This window comes from Arachis ipaensis, chromosome B2 (assembly GCF_059453495.1).
Source record: "Arachis ipaensis isolate K30076 ecotype BB chromosome B2, ASM5945349v1, whole genome shotgun sequence".
Taxonomy (NCBI): Eukaryota; Viridiplantae; Streptophyta; class Magnoliopsida; order Fabales; family Fabaceae; genus Arachis; species Arachis ipaensis.
Window position 1 is genome coordinate 36,686,724 of NC_142437.1, and position 21,557 is coordinate 36,708,280.

Consider the following 21,557-nt stretch of genomic DNA (forward strand, 5'->3'; position numbering starts at 1 on the left):
TTCAACTTCTTTGCTTTAATCGCCCTACCTACTCCTGTGGTTGGAGTAACCTTCAAGAAAACATGATCTCCTTCCTCAAATTCCAAGGGCTTCCGCCTTTGATCGGCATAACTTTTCTGGCGACTCTGCGCCGTAAGCATCCTATCTCGGATTTTTTTAACTTGATCAGTGGTCTCAGCTATCATTTCCGGCCCCAACAAGCCTTTCTCTCCAACTTCATACCAACATAGCGGAGATTGACATTTCCTCCCATACAATGCCTCATACGGAGCCATTCCGATGCTCGCATGGTAACTATTATTGTATGCAAACTCCACTAACGGCATATACCGATCCCAACTCGCCGGTTGGTCCAAAACACAAGCTCTCAACATATCTTCTAGGGTTTGGATCGTCCTCTCAGATTGACCATCTGTTTGAGGATGGTAAGCTGTACTCAAGCTTAATCGGGTTCCAAAAGCTTTCTGAAATGCACCCCAGAACCTCGAAGTGAAACGAGGATCTCTATCAGAGATTATAGTAGTAGGTACACCATGAAGTCTCACAATCTTCTTTATGTATAACCGAGCTAGCTTCTCAAGGGTGTAAGTCATCCGAACGGGTAAAAAGTGAGCTGACTTCGTCAGTCGGTCCACAATCACCCAGATAGCATCAAAACCAGTCCTAGTCCTTGGCAATCCTGACACAAAGTCCATTGCAATACTCTCCCACTTCCATTGCGGAACCTCTAAAGGTTGCAACATCCCAGAAGGTCTTTGATGTTCAATCTTTACCTTTTGACAAGTTAAGCACTTTGAAACATATTCCGCCACATCATTCTTCATACCCAGCCACCAAAACATCGCCTTTAAATCATGGTACATCTTAGTACTCCCCGGGTGAATGGAGAATCCGCTTTTGTGTGCCTCCTTTAAGATATCTTGCCTCAAAGTACCAACATTCGGCACAATGATCCTACCCTTGAATCTCCATAACCCATCTTTTTCTTCTGACACTCTCCACTGTTTTCCTTGCTCGATAGCCGGTAACACCTTCCATAACGCTTCATCGTTTTCATGAGCCTTTAGGAGTTCGGACTTAAAGTCACTTGAGATTTCTAATCGGCTCAAACACAAGGTTCCAGATACTTCTCGAGCACCAATTTTTAGACTCTCGAATCCCTTGAGCAACTTCTCCTCTTGAAGCATCATCCAAGACACATATAACGACTTCCGACTTAACGCATCCGCCACTATATTCGCCTTTCCAGGATGGTAATTTAACTCAAAGTCATAGTCTTTCAACAATTCCATCCACCTCCTTTGCCTCATATTAAGCTCTTTCTGATCAAAGAGATATTTCAAGCTCTTGTGATCGGAGAAGACTTGGAACTTAACCCCATAGAGATAATGCCTCCACACCTTCAAGGCAAACACGACCGCAGTTCCAGATCGTGCGTAGGATAACTAACTTCATGAGGTCTCAACTGTCGTGAGGCATACGCCACCACATTATGATGCTGCATCAGCACGCACCCTAGACCCTTTAACGATGCATCACAGTACACCTCAAAAGGCTCGTTCGGCTCAGGTAACACTAACACAGGTGCAGTGGTCAACTTTTTCTTCAATGTTTGAAAGCTCTCCTCGCACTCAGGAGTCAAAACAAACGGAGTGTCTTTGCGGGTTAACTTTGTTAACGGCAAGGCTAATTGCGAAAAGCCTTTGATGAACCTTCGGTAATAGCCAGCTAAACCCAGAAAACTCCTTATCTCAGTTACTGTGGTTGGTTGCTTCCAATCCATCACAGCTTCTACCTTGGTTGGATCTACGACTATTCCCTTCTTACTCACCACGTGACCCAAAAACTTCACCTCACTCTTCCAGAACTCACACTTAGACAGTTTCGCATAGAGTTTCTTCTCCTTTAAAATCTGCAACACGGTCCTCAAGTGTTCTGCGTGCTCTTCTTCAGTCTTGGAGTAAATCAGTATGTCGTCAATGAAGACAACAACGAATTTATCCAGAAACGGACGGAATACTCTATTCATGTAATCCATGAATACTGCAGGAGCGTTCGTCAACCCAAAGGACATTACAGTATACTCGTAATGACCATAACGAGTCTTGAAAGTGGTCTTAGGGATATCCTCACCCCTCACCCTTATCTGGTGATAACCGGATCGCAAATCGATCTTAGAGAAAACCCCAGCTCCTTGTAACTGATCCATGAGATCATCAATCATCGGCAATGGGTACTTATTCTTTATGGTGACCTTGTTCAGCTGCCTGTAATCCACACAGAGTCGCATACTTCCATCTTTCTTCTTTACCAGTAACACTGGAGCACCCCACGGGGAAACACTTGGTCGGATAAAGTTCTTACCCAAAAATTCCTCTAACTGAGACTTTAGCTCAGCCATCTCTAACGGTGACATTCTATAAGGAGCACTTGAGATTAGTCCCGCCCCAGGCACTAATTCAATAGCAAACTCGACCTCTCGGTTAGGTGGAAATTCCTCGATATCATCGGGAAACACTTCCGGAAACTCACACACTACCGGAATCTGATCCAACCTTTGATCATCACCCGAAACACCCGCGGTTAACAACAGGATACCCTGACATTCGATTCCGGAACAGTTCACCATCATCGAATTCAAGTAATAATTATTCACCACGACCGACCCTTCTGTATCTTCCGGCATAAAGTACACCGACTTTGTAGAGCAATCAAGCAGGACATGGTTCTCGGATAACCAGTCCAATCCCAAGATAAGGTCAAGACCGATCATCGGTACGCAGATTAAATTATGGACAAAATCACGCTGCTTGAACCTAAACGAAACTTTCGAGCATCCTAGCCTAGTTACCATGGCTTCATGGGTAGCATTATACACTTTTAAGTCATAACCTAAGGTTACAATCTTCAACCCTAACTCATGGGCTTTCTCAAATGCAATGAATGAATGCGATGCTCCCGAATCAAATAAAGCATTTAAAGTTTGACCAGCCATTTCACAGTTACCTCGAATGAGTGTCTCGGATCCCTCTGCACCCACAGCTGAGGTGGTGAACACCCGACCAGTCTGTTGTGCTTTCCCAGCACCTTGCTTTTGCTTCTCTGGACAACTTGAGGCTTTATGCCCCGCCTTTCCACAATTGTAGCACAAACCCCATCCGGCCTTGCATGGTACTCCCGGATGGTGACTCCCACACCTAGTACAAGCTTGATCATTCTGAGGCTGCTTCCCAAACCTTTTCCCTTGGGAGTAGTTATTGTTGGGCCACCTAAAAGAACCTCCCCTTTTGAAAGACGGACCTCTAGGTGCAAAATTCTTCCCTCGGTTCTGTGGAAATGGTCCTTTGTGACTCCCTTTCTCGGTGGCTGCCCTCTTCACACACTCTTCAGTAACCCTACACTTGTTCACCAACTCGGAGAAAGTCCTAATCTCTATTGGTCCCACTGAACTGAAAATATCGCTCCGGAGTCCTCCTTCGTACTTAACACACTTCCATTCCTCATATTCCACCGGAGTCCCTTGACACATACGAGAGAATCTGAACAGCTCCTCAAACTTGTCAGTATACTCAGATACGGACATAGTATCCTGCTTCAGCTGCAACAATTCAAGCTCCTTGGCCGTCCTAGCAGAAGTCGGAAAGTACTTCTTATAGAACTCCTCTTGGAAGACGTCCCAGGTGATATAATCATCACCCTGCTGCAGGAGGCGTTGGATTCCTTGCCACCAATGCGACGCTTCACCAGTGAGCAAATAGGTAGCGAACTCCACACGCTGCCCTTCAGGTACCACCTGCGCTTGCAGTGCTCGTCCCATAGCCTGAAACCACGTATCGGCTTCAGTCGGGCTAGTAGTTCCCTTGAACTTCGGTGGATTAACCTTCAAAAAGTTTGCCAGTGTCATCGGGCCTTGTACTCTACCTCCGTCATTACCATGGTTGTTCATTTGTTGACCAAGAGCCTCAGCAGTGGCTTGCATAACAGCAGCCATGTTCTCCAACGCACTCATAAAGTTCACCGGATCATTAGGGTTGGTCTCCGGCGCACGAGCATTAGTACAACCTCTCCCACGACCTCTACCGCGTACACGAGGCGCCATCTGGTCCCTATACACACCAAACAATCGATATTAAGTTGATCAGTCTCAATATCGAAAGTCTAGTGCTTCAAAGTCTCTAATGCATGCTCATGAACGTTTATGCCAATTATATCAAGCAGATATACTAGTAGCACATAACACACACACAGAGAATGCACAGAAGCATAGTCAGTCCATTCCCCAGGCTCTACAGGAATGAACTGCTCTGATACCATAATGTAACACCCTACCATACAAAGTCTTATGCTTAAGTCATAATTCAGAGATGGCAAGGTATTACGACCTCTAAAACAAAAATTTAGTACGTATAGTAGTATGAATAATTGATTATAACTAGGAGCCTTTGTAGAAAAAGAGGGTAAATGATGAGCGGATAATTTATACGCTTTTTGACATTGTTTTTAGTATGTTTTTAGTAGGATCTAGTTACTTTTAGGGATGTTTTTAATAGATTTTATGTTAAATTCACATTTCTGGACTTTACTATGAGTTTGTGTGTTTTTCTGTGATTTCAGGTATTTTCTGGCTGAAATTGAGGGACTTGAGCAGAAATCAGATTCAGAGGTTGAAAAAGGACTGCTGATGCTGTTGGATTCTGACCTCCCTGCACTCAAAGTGGATTTTCTGGAGCTACAGAACTCGAAATGGCGCGCTTCCAATTGCGTTAGAAAGTAGACATCCAGGGCTTTCCAACAATATATAATAGTCCATACTTTGGCCAAAAATAGACGATGTAAACTGGCGTTCAACGCCAGCTTTCTACCCAAATCTGGCGTCCAGCGCCAGAAAAGGATCCAAAACCAGAGTTGAACGCCCAAACTGGCACAAAAACTGGCGTTCAACTCCACAAATGGCCTCTGCACGTGCAACACTTAAGCTCAGCCCAAACACACACCAAGTGGGCCCCGGAAGTGGATTTATACATCAAATACTTACTCATGTAAACCCTAGTAGCTAGTTTATTATAAATAGGACCTCTTACTATTGTATTAGGCATCTTTGGATTACCTTAGGATCCTTTGATCACGTTTTAGGGGGCTGGCCATCTCGGCCATGCCTGGACCTTCACTTATGTATTTTTAACGGTAGAGTTTCTACACTCCATAGATTAAGGTGTGGAGCTCTGCTGTTCCTCAAAGATTAATACAAAGTACTACTGTTTTCTATTCAATTCTTCTTATTTCTCTTCTAAGATATCCATTCGCACCCAAGAACGTGATGAAGGTGATGATTATGTGTGACGCTCATCATCCTTCTCCCTTATGAACGCGTGCCTGACAAACACTTCTGTTCTACATGAAATAAGCTAGAATGAATATCTCTTAGATCTCCTAACCGGAATCTTCGTGGCGTAAGCTAGAATGATGGCGGCATTCAAGAGAATCCGGAAGGTCTAAACCTTGTCTGTGGTATTCCGAGTAGGATTCAATGATTGAATGACTGTGACGAGCTTCAAACTCGCGAGTGCTGGGCGTTAGTGACAGACGCAAAAGGAGGGTGAATCCTATTCCAGCATGATCGAGAACCGACAGATGAATAGCCGTGCCGTGACAGGGTGCGTGAGCATATTATTCACTGAGAGGAGGGGATGTAGCCACTGACAACGGTGATGCCCTTGCATAAAGCCAGCCATGGAAAGGAGTAAGACTGACTAGATGAAGATAGCAGGAAAGCAGAGGTTTAGAGGAACGAAAGCATCTCCATTCGCTTATCTGAAATTCCTACCAATGAATTACATAAGTATCTCTATCCCTCTTTTATTATATCATATTCGAAAACACCATTATCACTTTATATCTACCTGACTGAGATTTACAAGGTGACCATAGCTTGCTTCATACCAACAATCTCCGTGGGATTCGACCCTTACTCACGTAAGGTATTACTTGGACGACCCAGTGCACTTGCTGGTTAGTTGTATCGAAGTTGTGACAATTATGTATTGAGATCCGCGCACCAAGTTGCTCACGTTGCCAGGAATTGTTTGAGCCTGGACATCACAATTTCGTGCACCAAGTTTTTGGCGCCGTTGCCGGGGATTGTTTGAGTTTGGACAACTGACGGTTCATCTTGTTGCTCAGATTAGGTAATTTTCTTTTTGTTTTCTTTTCAAAAATTTTTCAAAAATATTTCAAAATTTTCTCACTTGTTTTTGAAAAAAAAAATGTTTTCAAAAATATTATTTTTCTTCAGAATTTTTAAGAATGAATTCTAGTGTTTCATGAAGCATGTTGAAGCCTATCTGGCTGTAAAGCCATACCCAAACTATTTTGGGATTGGCATCCAACTAATCACTCCAGTCCATGTAATTATATGCTAAAGCTTGGCTGGCTATTAAGCCATGCCTGACCCTTTGATTGGAGCTTTAAGACTAACATGGCAAGATTCCTGGAATTCATATTAAAAATTTTGAAATCCTTATTTTTATTTTTCACGATAATTTTCGAAAAAAAAAAATAAATAAAAATACAAAAAATTAGAAAATAAAAAAAAATCAAAAAATAATTTTCTGTTTCTTGTTTGAGTCTTGAGTCATATCATAAGTTTGGTGTCATTTGCATATGCATCTTGCATTTTTCGAAAATTTCATGCATTCATAGTGTTCTTCATGATCTTCAAGTTGTTCTTGGTAAGTCTTCTTGTTTGATCTTGATGATTTTTTGTTTTGTGTCTTTTCATGTTTATCATATGCATTCTTGAATTCTTAGTACCTAAGCATTAAAGAATTCTAAGTTTGGTGTCTTACATGTTTTCTTTGCATCAAAAATTTTTCAAAAATATGTTCTTGATGTTCATCTTGACATTCAAAGTGTTCTTGGTGTTCATCTTGACACTCATATCATTCATGCATGCATTCATTGTTTTGATCTAAAAATTTCATGCATTGCATCATTTTTCTTGTTTTTCCCTTGCATCATAAAAATTCAAAAATAAAAAAAAATATCTTTTCCTTTTTTCTCTCATCAAATTCGAAAATTTGAGTTGACTTTTTCAAAAATTTTTAAAATCAAGTTCTTTCTCATGAGTCAAATCAAATTTTCAATTTGAAAATCTTATCTTTTTCAAAATCTTTTTCAAAAATCAAATCTTTTTCAAATTTCTTAGTTATTTTCAAAAATTCTAAAAATATTTTTCAAAAATCTTTTTCTTATTTTTAAATCAAATTTTCGAAAATAACATAATCAATTAATGTTTTGATTCAAAAAATTTGAAGTTTGTTACTTGCTTGTTAAGAAAGATTCAAACTTTGAGTTCTAGAATCATATCTTGTGATTTCTTATGAATCAAGTCATTAATTGTGATTTTAAAAATCAAATCTTTTTCAAAACTAATTTCTATCATATCTTTTCAAAATATCTTTTCTAACTTCCTAAAAATTTGTTTCAACTAACTAACTAACTTTTTGTTTGTTTCTTAACTTTTTCAAAACCACCTAACTAACTTTCTCTCTCTCATTTTCGAAAATATCTTCCCTCTTTTTCAAAAATTTCTTTTTAATTAACTAATTATTTTTATTTTTTATTTTTTATTTCAAAAATTTTCGAAAAATTACTAACATTTTTCAAAAACCATTTTCGAAAATCACTAACTCTTTTTCAAAATAATTTTCGAAAAGTATCCCTCCCCCATCTCATTCTATTTATTCATTCATATCCTAACATCTCATCTCACCTCTCTTCCATCCTCACAGTTGTGTTTCTTCCATTATATTACATTCTTTGTCTCCCCCTCTTCTTCCACTCACACAGGAATCCCTATACTGTGGTATAAAGGATCTCCATTATTATTATTATTTTTCTGTGCCTTCTTCTTTGTCATATGAGCAGGAGCAAGGATAAGAACATTCTTGTGGAAGCAGATCCAGAACCTGAAAGGACTCTGAAGAGAAAATTAAGAGAAGCCAAAATACAACAATCCAGAGATAACCTTTCAGAAATTTTCGAACAGGAAGAGGGGATGGCAGCCGAAAATAATAATAATATAAGGAAGATGCTTGGTGACTTTACTGCACCTAATTCCAATTTACATGGAAGAAGCATCTCCATTCCTGCCATTGGAGCAAACAACTTTGAGCTGAAACCTCAATTAGTTTCTCTGATGCAGCAGAACTGCAAGTTTCATGGACTTCCATCTGAAGATCCTTTTCAGTTCTTAACTGAATTCTTGCAGATATGTGATACTGTTAAGACTAATGGAGTAGATCCTGAAGTCTACAGGCTCATGCTTTTCCCTTTTGCTGTAAGAGACAGAGCTAGATTATGGTTGGATTCTCAACCCAAAGACAGCCTGAACTCTTGGGATAAGCTGGTCACGGCTTTCTTAGCCAAGTACTTTCCTCCTCAAAAGCTGAGCAAGCTTAGAGCTGATGTTCAAACCTTCAGACAGAAAGAAGGTGAATCCCTCTATGAAGCTTGGGAAAGATACAAACAGTTGACCAAAAAGTGTCCTTCTGACATGCTTTCAGAATGGACCATCCTGGATATATTCTATGATGGTTTATCTGAGCTATCAAAGATGTCACTGGACACTTCTGCAGGTGGATCCATTCACCTAAAGAAAACGCCTGCAGAAGCTCAAGAACTCATTGACATGGTTGCTAATAACCAGTTCATGTACACTTCTGAAAGGAATCCTATGAGCAATGGGACGCCTATGAAGAAGGGAGTTCTTGAAGTTGATACTCTGAATGCCATATTGGCTCAGAATAAAATATTGACTCAGCAAGTCAATATGATCTCTCAGAGTCTGCATGGAATGCAAGCTGCATCCAACAGTACTCAAGAGGCTTCTCATGAAGAAGAAGCTTATGATCCTGAGAACCCTGCAATAGCAGAGGTAAATTACTTAGGTGAACCTTATGGAAACACCTATAACTCATCATGGAGAAATCATCCAAATTTCTCATGGAAGGATCAAAAGCCTCAACAAGGCTTTAACAATGATGGAAGAAACAGGTTTAGCAATAGCAAGCCTTTTCCATCATCCACTCAGCAACAGACAGAGAACTCTGAACAAAATGCTTCTAATTTAGCAAATTTAGTCTCTGATCTATCTAAGGCCACTGTAAGTTTCATGAATGAAACAAGGTCTTCCATTAGAAATCTGGAAGCACAAGTGGGCCAGCTGAGTAAAAGGATCACTGAAATCCCTCCTAGTACTCTCCCAAGCAATACAGAAGAGAACCCAAAAGGAGAGTGCAAGGCCATTGACATAAGCGCCATGGCCGAACCTGTGAGGAGAGGAGAGGACGTGAATCCCAAGGAGGAAGACCTCCTGGGACGTCCAGTGATCAATAAGGAGCTTCCCTCTGAGGAATCAAAGGACTCTGAGGCTCATCTAGAGACCATAGAGATTCCATTGAACCTCCTTATGCCCTTCATGAGCTCTGATGAGTATTCCTCTTCTGAAGAGAATGAGGATGTTACTGAAGAGCAAACTGCCAAGTTTCTTGGTGCAATCATGAAGCTGAATGCCAAATTATTTGGCATTGATACTTGGGAAGTTGAACCTCCCTTGTTCATCAATGAACTAAGTGATCTGGATCAACTGACATTGCCTCAGAAGAGACAGGATCCTGGAAAGTTCATAATACCCTGTACCATAGGCACCATGATCTTTAAGGCTCTATGTGACCTTGGTTCAGGAATAAACCTCATGCCCCTCTCTGTAATAGAGAAACTGGGAATCTATGGGGTGCAAGCTGCTAAAATCTCACTAGAGATGGCAGACAGCTCAAGAAAACAGGCTTATGGACAAGTAGAAGATGTATTAGTAAAGGTTGAGGGCCTTTACATCCCTGCTGATTTCATAGTCCTGGATACTGGAAAGGAAGAGGATGAATCCATCATCCTAGGAAGACCTTTCCTGGCCACAGCAAGAGCTGTGATTGATGTTGACAGAGGTGAAATATTCCTTCAATGGAATGAGGACTCCCTTGTGTTTAAAACTCAAGGATCTCCCTCTGCAACCATGGGAGGAAGCAGAAAAAGCTTCTCTCCAAGCAGAGTCAACTAGAGCCCCCACAGTCAAACTCTAAGTTTGGTGTTGGGAGGCCACAACCAAACTCTAAGTTTGGTGTTGAACTCCCATATCCAAACTCTAAGTTTGGTGTTGGAGAGTCTCAACAAAGCTCTGCACATCTGTGAGGCTCCATGAGAGCCCACTGTCAAGCTATTGACATTAAAGAAGCGCTTGTTGGGAGGCAACCCAATGTTTATCTAATTCTTATTTTTATTGTTTTTCATGTTTTCTTAGGTTCATGATCATGTGGAGTCACAAAATAAACAAAAAATTCAAAAACAGAATCAAAAACAGCAGAAGAAAAATCACACCCTGGAGGAGCATCTGTCTGGCGTTCAAACGCCAGAACAGAGCATAGTTCTGGCGCTGAACGCCCAGAATGGGAGCATCCTGGCGCTGAACGCCCAGAACAAGCATGGTTCTGGCGTTCAACGCCAGAAATGGCAGCAAATGGGGGTTGAACGCCCAAAATGGGCACCAACCTGGCGCTGAATGCCCAGAGTTGTGTGCAAGGGCATTTTGCATGCCTAAATTGGTGCAGGGATGTAAATGCCTTGACACCTCAAGATCTGTGGACCTCACAGGATCACCTCAGGATCTGTGGACCCCACAGGATCCCCACCTACCTCCACTCACTCTCTTCTCTCTTCTCAATCATCCTCTATTCCCAATAAACACTCTTCCCTATTAACTCTTTCCCAAACACCCACTTTCCTTCAAAATTCAACATCTCTTCCCCACCCAATCCCACCCATATGGCCGAATACACACAGCCATCCATTTCCTCCATATCCTCTTCTTCTTCTATTCTTTCTTCTTTTGCTCGAGGGCGAGCAACATTCTAAGTTTGGTGTGGTAAAAGCATAGCTTTTTTGTTTTTTCCATAACCATTGATGGCACCTAAGGCCAGAGAAACCTCTAGAAAGAGGAAAGGGAAGACAAAAGCTTCCATCAAGGGTCTATAGCTCAGTGGTAGAACATTTGACTGCAAATCAAGAGATCCCTAAGATACCTCAGGGGATACATTTTCTTCCACACAATTATTGGAAGCAACTAAGGGTGGAACATCAAGAGCACTCCATCATCCTTCATGAAATCAGAGAAGATCTAAAAGCAATGAAGGAGGAGCAACAAAGACAAGGAAGAGACATAGAAGAGCTCAAGGACATCATTAGTTCCTCAAGAAGGAAACGCCAACATTACTAAGGTGGATTCATTCCTTGTTCTTATTTCTTCTGTTTTTCGTTTTCTATGTTATGTGCTTATCTGTGTTTGTGTCTTCATTTCATAATCATTAGTAGTTAGTAACTATGTCTTAAAGTTATAAATGTCCTATGAATCCATCACCTCTCTTAAATGAAAAATGTTTTAATTCAAAAGAACAAGAAGTACATGAGTTTCGAATTTATCCTTGAACTTAGTTTAATTATATTGATGTGGTGACAATGCTTCTTGTTTTCTGAATGTATGCTTGAACAGTGCATATGTCTTTTGAAGTTGTTGTTTAAGAATGTTAAATATGTTGGCTCTTGAAAGAATGATGACTAGGAGACATGTTATTTGATAATCTGAAAAATCATAAAAATGATTCTTGAAGCAAGAAAAAGCAGCAAAGAACAAAGCTTGCAGAAAAAAATAGAAAAAAAATAGGCGAAAAAAAATTAGAAAGAAAAAGAAAAAGCAAGCAGAAAAAGCCAAAAGCTCTTAAAACCAAGAGGCAAGAGCAAAAAGCCAATAACCCTTAAAACCAAAAGGCAAGGGCAAATAAAAAGGATCCCAAGGCTTTGAGCATCAGTGGATAGGAGGGCCTAAAGGAATAAAATCCTGGTCTAAGCGGCTAAACCAAGTTGTCCCTAACCATGTACTTGTGGCGTGTAGGTGTCAAGTGAAAACTTGAGACTGAGCGGTTAAAGTCAAGGTCCAAAGCAAAAAAAGAGTGTGCTTAATAACCCTGGACACCTCTAATTGGGGACTTTAGCAAAGCTGAGTCACAATCTGAAAAGGTTCACCCAATTATGTGTCTGTGGCATTTATGTATCCGGTGGTAATACTGGAAAACAAAGTGCTTAGGGCCACGGCCAAGACTCATAAAATAGCTGTGTTCAAGAATCATCATACTGAACTAGGAGAATCAATAACACTATCTGAATTCTGAGTTCCTATAGATGCCAATCATTCTGAACCTCAATGGATAAAGTGAGATGCCAAAACTATTCAAGAGGCAAAAAGCTATAAGTCCCGCTCATATGATTGAAGCTCTGTTTCATTGATAGTTTGGAATTTATAGTATATTCTATTCTTTTTATCCTATTTTGATTTTCAGTTGCTTGGGGACAAGCAACAATTTAAGTTTGGTGTTGTGATGAGCGGATAATTTATACGCTTTTTGACATTGTTTTTAGTATGTTTTTAGTAGGATCTAGTTACTTTTAGGGATGTTTTTAATAGATTTTATGTTAAATTCACATTTCTGGACTTTACTATGAGTTTGTGTATTTTTCTGTGATTTCAGGTATTTTCTGGCTGAAATTGAGGGACTTGAGCAGAAATCAGATTCAGAGGTTGAAAAAGGACTGCTGATGCTGTTGGATTCTGACCTCCCTGCACTCAAAGTGGATTTTCTGGAGCTACAGAACTCGAAATGGCGCGCTTCCAATTGCGTTGGAAAGTAGACATCCAGGGCTTTCCAGCAATATATAATAGTCTATACTTTGGCCAAGAATAGATGACGTAAACTGGCGTTCAACGCCAGCTTTCTACCCAAATCTGGCGTCCAGCGCCAGAAAAGGATCCAAAACCAGAGTTGAACGCCCAAACTGGCACAAAAACTGGCGTTCAACTCCACAAATGGCCTCTGCACGTGTAACACTTAAGCTCAGCCCAAACACACACCAAGTGGGCCCCGGAAGTGGATTTATACATCAAATACTTACTCATGTAAACCCTAGTAGCTAGTTTATTATAAATAGGACCTCTTACTATTGTATTAGGCATCTTTGGATTACCTTAGGATCCTTTGATCACGTTTTAGGGGGCTGGCCATCTCGGCCATGCCTGGACCTTCACTTATGTATTTTTAACGGTAGAGTTTCTACACTCCATAGATTAAGGTGTGGAGCTCTGCTGTTCCTCAAAGATTAATGCAAAGTACTACTGTTTTCTATTCAATTCTTCTTATTTCTCTTCTAAGATATCCATTCGCACCCAAGAACGTGATGAAGGTGATGATTATGTGTGACGCTCATCATCCTTCTCCCTTATGAACGCGTGCCTGACAAACACTTCTGTTCTACATGAAATAAGCTAGAATGAATATCTCTTAGATCTCCTAACCGGAATCTTCGTGGCGTAAGCTAGAATGATGGCGGCATTCAAGAGAATCCAGAAGGTCTAAACCTTGTCTGTGGTATTCCGAGTAGGATTCAATGATAGAATGACTGTGACGAGCTTCAAACTCGCGAGTGCTGGGCGTTAGTGACAGACGCAAAAGGAGGGTGAATCCTATTCCAGCATGATCGAGAACCGACAGATGAATAGCCGTGCCGTGACAGGGTGCGTGAGCATATTATTCACTGAGAGGAGGGGATGTAGCCACTGACAACGGTGATGCCCTTGCATAAAGCCAGCCATGGAAAGGAGTAAGACTGACTAGATGAAGATAGCAGGAAAGCAGAGGTTCAGAGGAACGAAAGCATCTCCATTCTCTTATCTGAAATTCCTACCAATGAATTACATAAGTATCTCTATCCCTCTTTTATTATATCATATTCGAAAACACCATTATCACTTTATATCTACCTGACTGAGATTTACAAGGTGACCATAGCTTGCTTCATACCAACAATCTCCGTGGGATTCGACCCTTACTCACGTAAGGTATTACTTGGACGACCCAGTGCACTTGCTGGTTAGTTGTATCGAAGTTGTGACAATTATGTATTGAGATCCGCGCACCAAGTTGCTCACGTTGCTAGGGATTGTTTGAGCCTGGACATCACAATTTCGTGCACCAGTAAACAAAAACCGTAACTCGAAAGCGCAACACTCCGATCGATAAACGTGACGAACCGGGATAAGCTAACGCAAGATCATATATACAAAAGAGTGTGAAAAACAGGAATATCAAGACTCAAAATCCGGCCGCGAAGATAACCGGCCTGAGCATAGCAATATATACATATGATAAAATAAGGGGAAACCCCAAAGGAAACCCAAAGGGACACAAATACAGAAAACCTATTCTCCAAAAATCCCCTCTAGAAGGAGTCATCACAGTTTGTATTATTTAATGGAGATAAAAGTAACTAAACAAGATATATAAACCAAAACAGAGTCCCAAGAACAAAGGATCTTCGCTAATCCAGAAGTCTCCAGCATGCCTCAACGAGAAGCTTCGCGTCCTGCATCTGAAAACCACAAAATCCGCATGGGTGAGAACCAGAGGTCCCCAGCATGGTAAAAGCTTCCACATATATAATATATAATAATAGAGGAAAGCCGAAGGCAATCCTAGAACTTCCTCCAGATAATATCAAAGCTTATAAACAAGCTAAACCGTAAGTGGCAACTGACTAAAGATCATTCAGTCTAACTAATACTTCCCTTTCCAATTCCTTCAGACCTCCCAATCACTAGCAGAAGTATAATATAGCAAACACAATTATTTCAGACAAGAGATTTACAAATAGAAACAGATAAGGCATTTTGACAATTAGCAAGTAATATGCAGTCAAATAGGCAATCTCAAACAATTCATGTAGTATACTTATGATGCATGCCTGTCCCTAATGGCTGATGATATCATCTGTCGGTTATAGAGCCAACCCGACAAGTCCTAGTAGCTAACCATTGGACTGTCCCTCTGTCGTGCATCCCCAACTCGAGTTATACTCATCATAAACTTGATCATAATCATGATCCATATCCATCACCCTCACTGGTGAATATTTATCCATCACCATCACTGGTGAATATTTATGGGGGCGAGCTCATCCGGGCCTTTCACAGTGCCTGGCCACACTTACGACATAGGGTCAAAAGAGCTTCGAGTCTCAACCTGGAGCACGTGGTAGCTAGCCACTGCTACTACCCAGGGAAACCCTCATCTCCAATGGTAGAAGTGCAAACATTCACAATTCATTCAACAGCATATATGCATTTATACTTAGCCATAAACATGGCTCCGCCGTCACACGGCATAATCCAGCCATCCGGCTCACGGTTAAATCCATAACCAGCCAATTCATTAACAATTACGGCCCTTCGGCCCATGGCATAACAAGCACTTCCACCGCCATCCTCCACATCTCACATAATCATCTTTGATCCTCATGGATCATTCATTTTTTCCTTGCTTCACTCGCAAGTTACCACATTCACTAGTCCTTTTCCTCATGCTAGGCATATCATAATGATTTAAGACATAAGTGGTGAGATCGGAGGCTTAGAAGTATGAAATTTGGCTTTTAAAACTCAAAAATCAACTTTGGGATGAAAATAGGGCCACGCGTACGCGCACTCCACGCGAACGCGCGGATGGCCAAAAACTCATCGACGCGCAAGCGTCAGCCACGCGTACGCGTGGGTGCTCTTGCGCCCAGACACAAAACTGGCACAATTCTGGCACAACTCTCTGGAAAATAGTTGGGCATATGGCGCAGCGCATCGACGCGCCCGCGCACACTACGCGCACGCGTAGATGGTGCTTCCTGGAAGAATGGCGCGCACGCGCCAAGTGCGCCTACGCGCGGAGGGTTATTCTGCTAAAAATTTTCTAAGTTAAAAGCTGCAGAATTCACAGGTTCAACTCCCAATCTTCCGACGGTCATAACTCTCTCATTTTAAATCATTTTTCACCCGTTCTTCGAACGGCATGGACATCCCGGATCCAATTTCATTTCTAAATAGATTTGGCACAAATCAGAGATCCGTAGTCCAGGTTATGTCCCATCAAAGTATGCCCAAAAACCAAGTTTTCATACAAAACCACAAAGTGCCATTTTCAAAACAAGCCACTTTCAACTCTTTTCAAAATCAATCAAAACATGCCAATTTCAACCCTTTTCTTTGAAATCATTCAAAATGTATCAAAATCAACATCAAGCCATCCTCAACTCACACATTGACACTTTACCAAAATTTCCAAAACCACATCCAACCATTTTAACACTTCTCAATCAAATGGCTAAAGGACAAACACAATATCATGTCATACATCCTTCCTCATCCCAATTTCCAATAATTCCATTTCCAATCAACTATCATTATACATAATCATCATCATACTCACCATCAACATGGTACCACCCATCAATTCAACCTCAATCATTCATCAAGCATATATCACAACATGCATTTTCTCATATATCACACAATCAAGGCATCAATATTCATAATCACATATATGATCACATCATATATCTCAATCATTCAACAACATCATCAATTCAATGCCTATCTTAGGGCCTCTAGCCTAAGTATTTCCTACCACATTACATATTAGATACGGGAAACCGAAACCATACCTTAGCCAATTTCCCACGCTCAATCGGAGCACTTCCAAACCACTTGTCCACAAGCTCTCAAGGTATCAACACCTCCAAGAACAGATTTTATCACACAAAACCCTCTTCCAAGCTTTCCAAAATCACCAATCAAGCTCCAATATTCACATATACACAACCTAAGCCACAATCATCATACCCATACACAACATCTCAATACCCAAACCACAAAGAACAACAAATTACACTAGGGTTGAGAATCTTACCACACCCAAGGTCCAAGGAGACAAGATTAACCTTCTCCTTCAAGAGAGTTGGATCCTATAACATCAAAGAACCCAAAATCTCAACATTTTTGCTCAAGAAACTCGAAATCAAGGCTGGAAATTCGAAGAGCAAAACGTGGCTTACCTCAAGATTGATTGTATGGGTTTTGTAGAGCTCTCCGCGGTGAACGCGTGGCCGCAAACGGAGCGGCAATCGGAACTCTAGATCAAAAGTTATGGTGGTTTGAAGATCAACCAAGGGAGAGAACTTGAGAGAGTGTTCTTCCCCCCTCCATCTTAATTTTCAGCGTGTTTGAGTGCTAAGCGAGGAGAGAGAGTGCTGAAAACTAGGGTTTTGGTTTAGTTATGTTGGGCCAAGTGCCCACTTTGGGTCCGGTTGGCCCGGTTTGGCCCGTTCGGTCCAATCTTGGTCCGATTTCTATAAAATTGGTACCGAAATTCTCGTCTAAATTTTCTCTATCACATTTAGCCCTAAAAATATCATTTTTGGCTTTCTAGAATAAATTCTCATTTATGGGTTAATTAGCCGTTAATTAATCGGGTCTTACAGTATCAGAACCAAGTTAACGATTAAGAGTAACACTTTCTCTTTAAGCAACACTTTTAGTGATACGTTTTTAAATCAATAACAACCACAAAATAGAAAACGTCTTTACAAAAAGATAAAAATGACAACTTTATCGTAGCCCCCTTATCTTTTTGAAGACACTAAAAGAATAAATCACTTATCTTTTTGTAAAATAATGTCCTCCGCTATACTTGTAAAAAGTTTACCACATATATATCAATAATGTTGCATCATGTAAAAAATATTATTAATTATTTTTTTAATTTAATTATATTAAAAACCCTATTAATTTTGATGATTATCCAAAAAATAATATTAAATGTTAGAGTAAATATCTTTTTTAACTTTGGATTATTTATTTAAAAAATAAAATATTTTTTTATAATTTAAAATAATCAAATCTTTAATCATCTAAGTAGTAGACAATAATAAAAATCACTTAGATTAATTATTTAAATAATTTAAAATTGACTAGAGATTTTTAAATTTGAAAAGACTACTTTATCCTTTGATCATGGTTGGAGGCGGAAATTATATTTACTCAAAATGTTAATATTCACTGTATATATCTAGAGATATTCTCCACATATAAATCATTTTGACATAAAGTCTATACAAGTTCTTTTAACCTAATTTATCTCACGCGCTTCTTCATCACTCCTGATACTTCGTTATCGCCCTCACCAACATCATCATCTCCTCTCCTCCTCATCTTCCTCCTTCCTTTTCCTCCTTCTCCTCCATCATCTTCATCCTCCTTCCTTTTCCTCCTTCTCCATCACCTTCATCATCATGATCATTATCGTTATAGTCATCGTCGTCTTCTTCTTATACGTATCATTGATAAACCTCAATTTTGTGGTTTATCTTGTGCTTAATTTAGGGGATTTTATCAACTTATCTCACATTTATTCAATGAAATAGCAAGATTTTGTAATTCTCCCTAAATTTGTGCTTAAGTGTGAAAACATGATTTTTAGGCCTTAAAATAGCTAAATTTAATTCACTTTAATTCCATTCAATGCCTTGTTATGTCAGTTGAGTGATTTCAGATTCATAAGGCAAGTATTGGATGGAAGAGGTGAAGAGAAAAGCATGCAAAAAGGAGGATTCATAGAAAAACAAGGATTTGGAATGCTTAGAGCGATGATAAATCGCTATTTTATGGTTTATTTTGTATTGAATTGAGTGGATTTTATCCATTATTCTCACACTTATTCATATAAATCACATGTTTTATATTTTTCTTCCTAATTTTGTGCTGTAATTGAAAACATGCTTCTTTGGCCTTAAATTCGCTAATTATTAATCCTCTCTTATTACCATTCGATGCCGTCATATGTGTGTTTAGTGTTTTTAGGTTTTATAGGGCAGCAATGACTTAGAGGATGGACAGGAAGTATGCAAAAGTGGAAGGAACACATGAAATTGAAGTTGTGAGAAGATGGCATCGACGCGCACGTGTGGGCGACGCGTACGCGTGACCAGTGCAGCAGACAAGCGACGCGTACGCGTGGATGATGCGTACACGTGACCAGGATTTTGTTCAGCGATGCATACGCGTTGCTGACGCGTACGCGTGACGAGCGTCACATGCTGCAATTTACAGAAAACGCTGGGGACGATTTCTAGGCTGCTTTTGGCCCAGTTTCAAGCCCGAAAGTGAAGCTTAAAGGCTGCAGAGTAGAGCTGGATGGGGAGAATCAATCATTCACACTTCATTCATACACTTTAGGTTTTAGATGTAGTTTTCTAGAGAGAGAGGCTCTCTCATCTCTCTAGGTTTTAGGATTTTTAGGTTTAACTTTTCTTAATTTCAAAATTCTACCTTGTTTTAATTTAATTTTTTTCTACTCTTATTTGTTCTAGCACTTTAGTTTATCTATCCTCTCTTGTTGATTTATTTATTCTCCAATTTAGTTTATGAACTCTTCATGTTAGATTCAATTTCTCTTTTAATGCAATTTGAAGTATTTCATGTTTATTGCTTCTTTCTTCATTTGTTGTTATTGATTCCTTGCAATTGGTTGTTTAGATTTTATTATCCCTTATTAATTTTCTATACTTTTATTTTGTACCTTTCAAGTATTTGATAAAATGCTTGGTTGGATTTTAAATTAGTTGTTTGTATTCTTAGCTTATATTGAGTAATTTAGAGACTCTTGAATTATCAAAAGTCTTTTGTTGATTAGTGTTTGAAAGTTACTAGTTGGCTTGAACTTCACTAACTCTAGTCTTTGATTAGGACTTGTGAACTCAAGTTGAATTGCTCACTTGACTTACCTTCAATTGTTAGAGGTAAACTAAGTAAGAGTAAAAGGCAATTACCATCACAAGTGACTATGATAATGGGATAGGAATTCCAAATATCAATCCTTGCTAGGACTTTTTCTTAGTTGTTATTTTATTTCCTTGTTATTTACATTACTTGTTCCTTATTTCAAAACCCAAAAATATACTTTCCCATAACCAATAATAACTACAATTCCCTGCAATTCCTTGAGAGACGATCCGAGGTTTAATACTTCGGTTAATTTTATTGGGTTTGCTTTGTGACAAACAATTTAAATATTGACTGAGGATAATTTGTTGGTTTAAACTATACTTGCAACGCGATAAATTTAGTGAAAATCTTTACCGACATTTTTTCTTCGTCAAATTTTTGGGTCTATACCGACTTCCATGGGTTAGTTACTTTGTTTTCAACACCAATGTTTAGTTTTCTTTGTTGGTTAATTGTTGCATTGCATAATAGGTTTCATGTGTAGTTAATTTCTTGTATTTAGCTACTACTTGGTTGAAGTAATATTTTTTTTTCAAGAAACTTTTTAGAGCATTCACTAATTTGAATTAAAATTTTTGTTAAATTTGTTTGAAGATTTTAATTTGTAACATGATTTTAGAGCTCGAACACATAAAACCCAGTAAGATTTCTGAGCCTATTTGATTGGTTGTATTTTATCAACCACTATTTTATTTTGGTGTGTGTTGTTCTCTCTAAAATTGTGATCTATATCTTGCTTGATTCTATATGTCCATGGTTTGATGTATGCATGCACTTATATAATTGGGGCCTTTGTTTCACTGAGCTTACATACCCATATGGCCTTAACCTTTTCATTATCCTTTGCAAGCCAATGTTAAGCCTACTTATCCCATTTGTTTTTTACTTTAGCTCATCACTAACTCTAAGCGAAAAACAATATTATCATTAATTTGAATCCTTGGTTAGCTTAGACTAGTGAGGGTGCTCATGAATTAAGTGTGGAGAAATTGGATTGGAAACGTTTGGTTTGGAAATTGGGTGTTGTGTATTTTTATTAAAATGTGAAAAAAAATATTGAGGATATGTTTGTAAAATTCCTATAATACCCTTACTCATCTTTTTCTCAAACCAAACTTAACCCTAACTTCCTAAATCACTAGCACACACCCACCCCCAAATCAGAGAAGAGAAGCAAAGAGAGTGAGGATCGGGAAGAAGAAGAGAGGGGAGGAAGGGACAGCACTGGCGGGGCTAGGAGCCGCCGTCGCCGTCGTTGTCGCGGATCAGGAAGAGAGGGGGAGAAGGAGATCGAAACAGGGAATGGGGGAAGGAGAAAGGAAGAAGTGCGAGAGAGGAGGTGCTGTCTCGCCGTCACCAGAGCTTTCACTGCCGTCGTCGAGGACTCCATCGCCCCACGAGAAGCCACCGCACGTGGAAGAAAAAGACATGACACAGAACAGAGGAAGGGGACGACATCTCATTGCCGTCGCGCCTTGTCGCCGCCACTGAAAGGAGAGCTCTGTCGTCAACGTCGCGGCTACGGGTAGGGGGCTTCGAAGGAGAGAGGAGCTCGCAGAGGAGAGAGAAACGCAATGGCCAGAGAGGAAAGTCTTGCGAGGAGGCGGGAGCTGGTATGCCTCCGCTGTTGCTGCAGGCTGTGCCACCGTGCCTCTGGTCGCCGGAAACCAAGCTGACGTCACCGGAAGCCACCGCCGGAAACTCTACAAGTTTGCCCTAGCTCCGCTTTATTTCCGCCGGTTTGTCCTTGCCGGTGAGGATCACCGGAGCTGCTGATGCTCCATGCTCTTGTTTC

General features: G+C 40.1%; 1 non-coding gene and 1 pseudogene across 1 annotated transcript; one reads left to right on the plus strand and one right to left on the minus strand.

Annotated features, from left to right (window-relative positions):
- LOC148573603 (uncharacterized) overlaps positions 1-21,482 on the plus strand; it is a 37,819-nt pseudogene extending 16,337 nt beyond the window's left edge.
- LOC148573604 (small nucleolar RNA R71) lies at positions 8,453-8,560 on the minus strand. Its single transcript, XR_015905669.1, has one exon. It is a non-coding gene; the product is annotated as a small nucleolar RNA R71 (small nucleolar RNA).
- Positions 21,483-21,557: the final 75 nt, after the last annotated feature.